Raw genomic sequence first — 8,827 nt, forward strand, 5'->3', positions numbered from 1 at the left:
AAATGTTGCTTCATTCCTTGTTTTTTTCAAAGTCAAATAGTGTCTATTCTCCTTGTTTTTTTCAAAGTCAAATAGTGTCTATTCTCATTAAGTTAGTCAATATCGTATCGGTGGACGTATCGATTTTATATTAGTATTGATAGATGCTAGCATGTTTTAGTGTATAGTTTTAAATTTTTCGATGTTTTAAAATATTTTTCACATATATAGTCTAATTTTTAATTTCTTAATAAATTATATATACAGTTAAATATTTTTACATATATATTTATAGTCTAGTTTTTAGTTTATTAAAAAATATATATTATTTTAGTAAAAAAATAAATTTTATATTATATATAAATATAAATATATCTCAAGTGCATCTATATAAATATATTTATATGTAAATATAAGTTTAAAAATATTATCTAAGGGTTCAAAAAATTATTAATTAGGTTGAATATTTTAATTTAATAACTAATAATTTTAATTGTAATTATAGAAAAATTAAAATAATTAAAATAAAAAATTTTAAAAGTTAATTTAAAATATCTGAAGTTTATATTAATTGGCTCGTAGTGGTACACACCGGTACAAGTTGGTATTCATTTAAATGGGTTGAAAAACATTGAAATAGCTAAAATGCATCGAAATTTTGACAAGAACAAAATATAGACTATTTGATACTGATTTAAAATCGGATCAGTACATACCAATCAATACAATTAATACCAAAATGATATTGACTACCATGATTCACATCCAACCGAATTACTTAAAGAAAAAATTAAAAATACATGATGTTTTAGTACATTTAAGTATGTGTTCCCTGTGAAATTATAAGAAGAAAACTCTGAAGAGAAACATCTTATTCAAAGACTTGCTTAATACATGCAGGTTGCACGTATTTATACATGCATGAGAGCTGAAGCTGACAGACGTTACAGCAACCTTTCTAACTGCTATCATCTTTAACTGCTAACAGACTAACTGCTAACAGACTTACAACGGTACAACGGTTTTGACTATATTACAACTGCTTTGACTATATTAACTCTAACATTCCCTTAACATTTCTTTGGACTTTTGATCACTAATTTCACTTACTGACAGCACTTGAAGAGCACGTCGAAAAGAGACAAACAGTTTAGGAGGTATTGGTTTAGTGAGACCATCAGCAATCTGTTGAGCAGATGGAACAAAATTCACTTGCAACATTCCAGCATGAACTTTTTCTCGAATAAAATGATGATCTATTTCCACATGCTTCATCCTAGCATGATGTGTGGGATTTTCAGTAATTGAAACTGCAGAAGAATTATCACACCATACAATTGGCAGCTTAGTCAAAGAAATCCGGACTTCATCCAGTAGTTGTTTGATCCATAGTAACTCAGATACGCAATTGGCAAGGCTACGGTATTCTGCTTCAGCAGATGACCTGGATACCACAGGCTGTTTCTTTGAGCACCAGGTAATTGGATTTGATCCTAAGTACACCACATACCCCGACGTAGACCGTCGATCTTCAATTGAGGAGGCCCAGTCAGCATCTGAATAACACACCAGTTCCAACGATCCTGCTTCAAAATACAAACCATGATCCATAGTGCCAGCCAAGTACCGTAAGACCCGTTTTACAGCTTTCCAATGAGTGACAGTAGGAGAGCTCATGTACTGACTCAGTTTGTTCACACAAAATGATAAATCTGGTCTAGTAATGCAGACATATTGAAGCATGCCCACTATACTACAATACAAATGCACATCTGTAAAGGGAGAGCTTCCATCTGAAACCGCCAACTTAGAAGTGACGACCATGGGCGTTGGTGTAGAGGCTGCACCAAGCATGCCAGTCTTGAGTAGCGGTTCAGTAATGTACTTCTTCTGACTGAGTAACATTCCTTGGGACGTATGTTGAACATCAATTCCCAAAAAATAACTAAGATTTCCCATATCCTTAAGGGCAAACTTATAATGTAAACGACGAACCATTGCATCTATATCTTGACTACTACTACCAGTGATCACGATGTCATTTACATACACCATTAGTAGCATGTAATTCTCAGTAGACACCCGAATGAACAAAGATGAATCTGCTTTTGATGCATGGAAGCCAAGCTCAGTGACAAGGTACTGTTTGAGCGTTTGAAACCATGCTCGAGGAGCTTGACGCAAGCCATAAAGTGCCTTATTTAACTTACACACAAGTGACTGACCAGAGGCATTCAGAACTTCAAAACCAGGTGGTTGCTCCATATATATTTCCTCAGTAAGCTCGCCATTGAGAAAAGCATTGTTGATATCAACTTGACGCACAACTCACCCCTGCATAACTGCTAATGCAAGAATGGTCCGAATGGTAGAAGCTCGAACAACAGGACTAAAGGTATCATGAAAATCAAACCCTGCATGCTGAGAAAAACCTTTTGCAACTAATCTTGCTTTGTACCTGTCAATAGAACCATCAGCCTTCTTTTTAATTTTAAACAACCACTTACACCCGATTGCCCGTCTATTCTCAAGAAGGGAGCAGAGAGTCCATGTATTATTACGACTCAAGGCTTGTAACTCACTGTGTACTGCCGTTTGCCAGCATTCAAACTTCATTGCAGCATGTATGTCAGAAGGAACATCACTTGAAGAAGTAGACACCTCGCTCAGATAAGCTTTTGGTTTGAAAATGCCAACTTTACTCCTTGTGATCATGGAATGAGTATTTGTTGGGACAGAATGAGTGGTTTGTATTGGAATAGGTGGTGAGGCTGAAGGTGATATGGATGGAGTGGACGGTAATTGGACTAACGTGGAAGAAGAAGGTTGTGTTGGTATATGTGATAAAGCCGTAGGTAATATGGGTGAGGTGGATGGTGAGTGAGCTAATGTTGAATAAGTGGGCTGTGAAATAGGCATTGTAGTTGTTGGAGTAGATGAGACAGGTGTTGAAGAAATATTAGTAGAAATGATATTAGGTGAGGTGTTATGATGAGCTACAGGACTAGGCTTTATGACAAACAATTTTGAATCTATTTGTGAAGTGTTAGATATGGACGGCTTGACTATTGAGGTATGAGTTTTATAGGGAAAAATAGCTTCATTAAATATGACATGACGGCTAATGTAAATTTTGCCTGTAGGGTCTCTACATTTGTAACCTTTGTGCAAGGGAGAATAGCCAAGAAAAACACAGGGAGTGGATCGAAATTGTAATTTTGTTTTGTTGAAAGGTCTCAGATTAGGAAAGCATAGACAACCAAACGTTCGAAGGAAAGAATAATTTGGCTTTGTTTTAAAAAGTTTTTCATATGGGGATATATCACCTAAGGGTTGAGAGGGTAATCTATTAATCAAGAATATTGCACTGCAAAATGCTTCATTCCAGAATAACAAGGGCATAGTGGCATGAGCTAGCATAGACAGACCGATTTCAACTACCTGGCGATGTTTCCGTTCGACAAGCCCATTTTGAGCTGATATGTATGGACATGTGAGCCTCTGTAGAATCCCATGTTGACTCAAATAGTTCTTCAAAGTCTGAAACTCCCCTCCCCCATCAGTTTGTAGAACTTTGAGCTTAGTACCAAGCATCCTCTCAGCTTGAAGGTGAAACTGTGGAAATACAGTAGCAATATCAGACTTATTCTTCAAAAAATAGAACCATGTGTAGCGTGAATAAGCATCAGTGAATGCAACATAGTAGCGAAAACCGTTGGATACAACAGGAGCGGGTCCCCAGACATCAGCCACTACTAATTGCAAAGGTGAGGAATACTCAGTGCATGACTTTGAAAACGGAAGCTTGCGTTCTTTACCCAAGTGACAGGCAACACAGTCAACAAATTTATTACTGTCTATAAACTGTATATTACACTGAAGAAGAGCTTTTGTAAGTGTTGCTTTACATGGATGGCCTAATCTAGCATGCCAAACACTAATAGGAAGCTTTGTGCTTGTTATAAGACATTGAGCAGCATGAGACAGAGTTGTAGGTGCAGGAGACTTGTTGAGTTGAAGCTTATATAACCCATGATGCACCAACCCTCGAAGAAGCACTTCTCTGGTCCTTAAATCACGCACCCGGCACTCAGTAGGCAAGAACTCAAACATTACCTGATTATCTTTAGCAAACTTTGACACAGATAATAGATTTTTAGTAATTCCAGGAACAAGCAGTAAAGATCGCATGTACAATGGTCGAGATCTCGTGATTAATGAGGACTGCCCAGTAGATAAAACAGGTAATGCAGAACCATTACCAACAAAAACCTTACCTGGTCCGTTACATGACCCACCGTCACCAACCAAAGTAGCTGAATTGGTGAGGTGGTGTGTTGCACCAGAGTCTGGATACCATGCATTGTCAGCTACTGTTTCAGGAGTTGCAACATAAGCTTGAGGTGGTGTGACACCAGCAGATGGCATACTGACTTGTTGGGGCATACTAACCTGTTGTGGAGAGCTACCAACAAACGGGTTAGGCCAGACAGATGAAGGAGGAGGAAAACACCAACCTGGAGAACCCCACGGAGGACTTTGCTGAGGATAAGAAAACCAAGGTGTAGACGGACTCCAAGGTGCGGATGAACTAAAACCAGTCATGCACATATTTGCTTGTGGAGGGGGTCTATTGTTGCTACTCTTGTATGATGAGTCAAAACGATGGTAGCAGCGGTCAACAAGATGACCAGCCTTCCCACAAAGCTGACATTGAATTCTTGAGCTAGACGAACGCCCTCGCCCACGTCCTCGAACTGAAGATGATGGCTGATAAGCAGGTAGTGAACCAGGATCATCAGAAGACTCATTCAACACCAAGTTTGCCGAGCTGGATACTTCAGTACTTACGACCTGCTGACGAGCCTCAGCATCAAGAAGCATAGAGGTTACTCCTTGTACCGTGTAGGGAATCTGACTCGCCGTAATAATTGTGATAATCGATTCATAATCTGGAGGTAGGCCATTAATGATTGCAGTAATGTGTTCATGCTCTCCAATGATTTCTCCACAACTAGCAAGATTGTCACAACAACCCTTAACCTTCATCAAGAACTCCTTCATGCCAAGGTCACCTTTGCGTTGAGAGTGTAACGCTCGACGATATGCCATCAGTTTAGAGGTTGTTTTACTACCAAACAACCCAACAACCGCATTCCAAATCTTGGCGCTAGTATCCATGCCAATGAGATGAGGAAGCACCGTCTGACTAATAGAAGAGAGTAACCACGAAGCAAGGGCACTATCCTGCTGTTCAAACAATGCAAAATCTGGATTTTCATACGAACCACCATTATCATCGACAAGTAACGAGGGTGGCGGAGTTTCTTGAGAATCCAAGAAGCGTTATAATTTATGCGCTTTCACAGCCAAGAGAACTTGCTGGCGCCAGAGTAGATATGTATTATCATCAAGAAGAACCCTAATACGCTTTGTTGAAAAGAAACGACTGTCAAGAACTCCATCAGAAGCACTGGATGTCATCTTGCCCAATACAAAACTGCATAGCGAAAGAGAAAAAAGAAAAAAAACCAGGAAATACTTACATCTGATACCATGTGAAATTATAAGAAGAAAACTCTGAAGAGAAACATCTTATTCAAAGACTTGCTTAATACATGCAGGTTGCACGTATTTATACATGCATGAGAGCTGAAGCTGACAGACGTTACAGCAACCTTTCTAACTGCTATCATCTTTAACTGCTAACAGACTAACTGCTAACAGACTTACAATGGTACAACGGTTTTGACTATATTACAACTGCTTTGACTATATTAACTCTAACATTCCCTTCTGCTAATGAAGCATATATACACTATGTTGGAAAAGGTTGGTGTGTTGGAATTTTAAGAAATCGAATTCAAGTCTCATCTATATCCTTCAATAGCCATCCTTCCCTTCCCTTTTAAGGCAGACAACATCGAAAGAGTGAAAAAGAATTTTTGAAAAAAAGAGAAAGAAAAAAGGTAAAAGAGAAGAAGAGGTCAAAAATAGACAATGCCTTGCCACTCGCTAGTTTGCTTCTTCAAACAAACAAGTCTTTGTAGACAAACCTTGCTTGAAACGAATTTATTCTCACTATTTTTCTTATATAGTCTGGTACTGTTTCTTTTATAGAATTAACTAAACTTAAATTACTACAAAATAAGGAAAGTCTCACCATCATCTCAACTCTTTACTCTACTGAGAAAGCACCACTACCTCACGTTTGCTCTATAGGAGGTTTCAGCGGTCCAAGGAAACACTCTCCAATACAGCCCATAAGAGAATGTATGTGGGAAGCGAGCTGTCAAACACCTATTTCGTGTTACCCCGACTTTCACTCCATGCCAACAAAATCCTACCCCCCAACTTCTCCTCCATAGCAACAAAAGATTTTGGTTTAATGCAAAACCCTTGGGAGATACACAAAATCCTCGGAATGATACAACCATGCCAACAATTTAGTTTCCACATTAGAGATCCTAGCCACCAACAAACTGGCTTCCACAGAAAAAGTTGTGAGTTACAAAGCCTGGTAGAACAAAAAAAATCCTTCAAGGGATATAATAAAATTGGGTTACACAGAAAAACTCCCGACTATAATTCTTAGTAGAGTAAAATTTGTTTAGGGGATACAATTGCACCGACAAAGTTTGGTAAAGCACAAATCCTTTTGGGGGTTATAATTATGCCAACCATTTGGCCTCCACAGAAAAGCTCCCAATTAACCACAAAACCTAATAAAGCAACAAATTTTAAGAGATACAATTTATGTCAATTAAATTGGCTTTTGCAGAAATGCTCTTAGCACAATGCATGGTTAAGTGAAAATCCCTCGGAAGATACAATTGTCAGCTATGCTAATTAAATTGCCTTCTAAACAAACGCTTCCAACACAAAAATCCTTAGATGATACAGTTATACTCATTAAATTGGCTTCTACAGATATGCTTTTAGTCCAAAGCCTAGTTGAGCCAAATTCACTTAAAAGATACAACTATGAAAATCAAACTCGCATATACAAAACATCCTCAATTCCTCCAACAAATATCGGTCAAGTACATTCATACGTGTCCAACCAATGGATTAGTTCAAATCTCTACTCGTAGCAATAAAATCCCCCAACATTCTCCCTTAGACCAAGAATTCACTAAGCTGCTTTATAACCTACTTCATACCTAAAGGTAATGGTTTTTTAATTGGTTCAATCAGTTCAATTAAAAATTTTAATATAATCATTTCATACTGTTTCAATATCTCTCTTCAAACAACTATTCTAACTGATTCTTAATTTAATTAACCTGTCCAAACTTCATTACCAGAAAAATGACAGTTGTTATATCAAAGTACTAACAAAGCTAGTTGTAGCTGGCTTTAAAAAGTCTGGAACAGTACATTAAGAGCTCATTTTTCAATGTTGTTAGAATGCTAAAAGCACTTTTTCAAGGTACAAGTAAACATTTTGCTTTTGGAATTAAAAGTGGTATCAAAAAAGTGATTTTTCACCAAAATGCAAAACTTAGAATTTAGAGGCTTTTGACTCTTTGAAGTGAAATTATTAAAATTAAATATAATTTGTCATTATATTTATATTTTTTTTGAATTATTAACTTTACAAATAATTTTTATTAATTACTTAAATTGTATTTAAAATTTATATTAACATCTCATTATATTAAATTAATTAAATATCATTTAAATTAACTAAATTTTTTTACTTTCTAACATCATGTATAAAAAAGATATTTTTATTTGATATAATTTGATTCTCTATTTTTACAATAACATTAGTTTTAACCATTACAATTAGAATGATGCACTGAATTGGAATGAAATTTTTTAATTAAAAAATTGGTTAATAAAAATAATTAAAGGTGCTGGATATGATGACTAATTAATAATATTATAATTATATTGAATTAAATTATAAATTTTAAATCTTAAATTTAAACTGGAGGATAATTATATCATAACACATTCATGATTTGATTTAATAAAAAATTAAATTAAATGAAGTAATTATGTATTTACCCGAGAAGTGTGCATAAAAGAAACTAGTACTAATAAATAGTGCAACAGCCTTAGAACTCCATATAAATACACACATCTACTCCAAAATAAAAGGTCCTTTCCTTTATCTCAACTCTTCACTCCTTTTTTCTTTTATGCACTTCAACAACAAACTCCAATCTTGGATAAAAGAATTAGGAAGGTTATTGTATTAAAAATTAAATTTTATTTACTTAAAAAATAATTAATTAATTATTGTATTTTAAATTAAAGAGCGGGTTGATTTTTTTAAAAAAAATTATTTATTTTTACTATTACAATAGTACTACTGATGAAATTATCAAATAATCATATTTGGTGTGCCACTGACATAAAGATATTAATTTTTAACAGTAAAAATTAATGAAATTTTTAACAAATAATTCAGTCTATGTTTTGATCTAACAGACTAATTTACTCACTCCTCAATTGATATTTTCCTTTTAAAAAGAAGAACTATTTTAAATTATTTATTTTTTAATCTAATAGAAAAGAGGAAAAATACAATTTATTTTATGATTTAATATTATTACATTTAAGAAAAGTTAAAAATGAAAATGAAAATTGTAATAAAAAGCTAAAATGAAGTTTTCAAGCCCCAAGACTCGTGGTTAAAACTATAAAACGGAAATTATAGTCCACAAATACATATTAGAACCCTTGACCTAATCAACTTAATAATCACGTCCAATTTTGTAAAACTAAAATTAAAATTTGATATAATCCAAAACCATTCCTCTCTCCATTTCCATTCCTTCTCACTGCCAACACCCATTTCTTTTTTCTTTTTTCCATTTTGTTTTCTGCATTAAAC

Source organism: Gossypium hirsutum, chromosome D08 (assembly GCF_007990345.1).
Source record: "Gossypium hirsutum isolate 1008001.06 chromosome D08, Gossypium_hirsutum_v2.1, whole genome shotgun sequence".
NCBI lineage: Eukaryota > Viridiplantae > Streptophyta > Magnoliopsida > Malvales > Malvaceae > Gossypium > Gossypium hirsutum.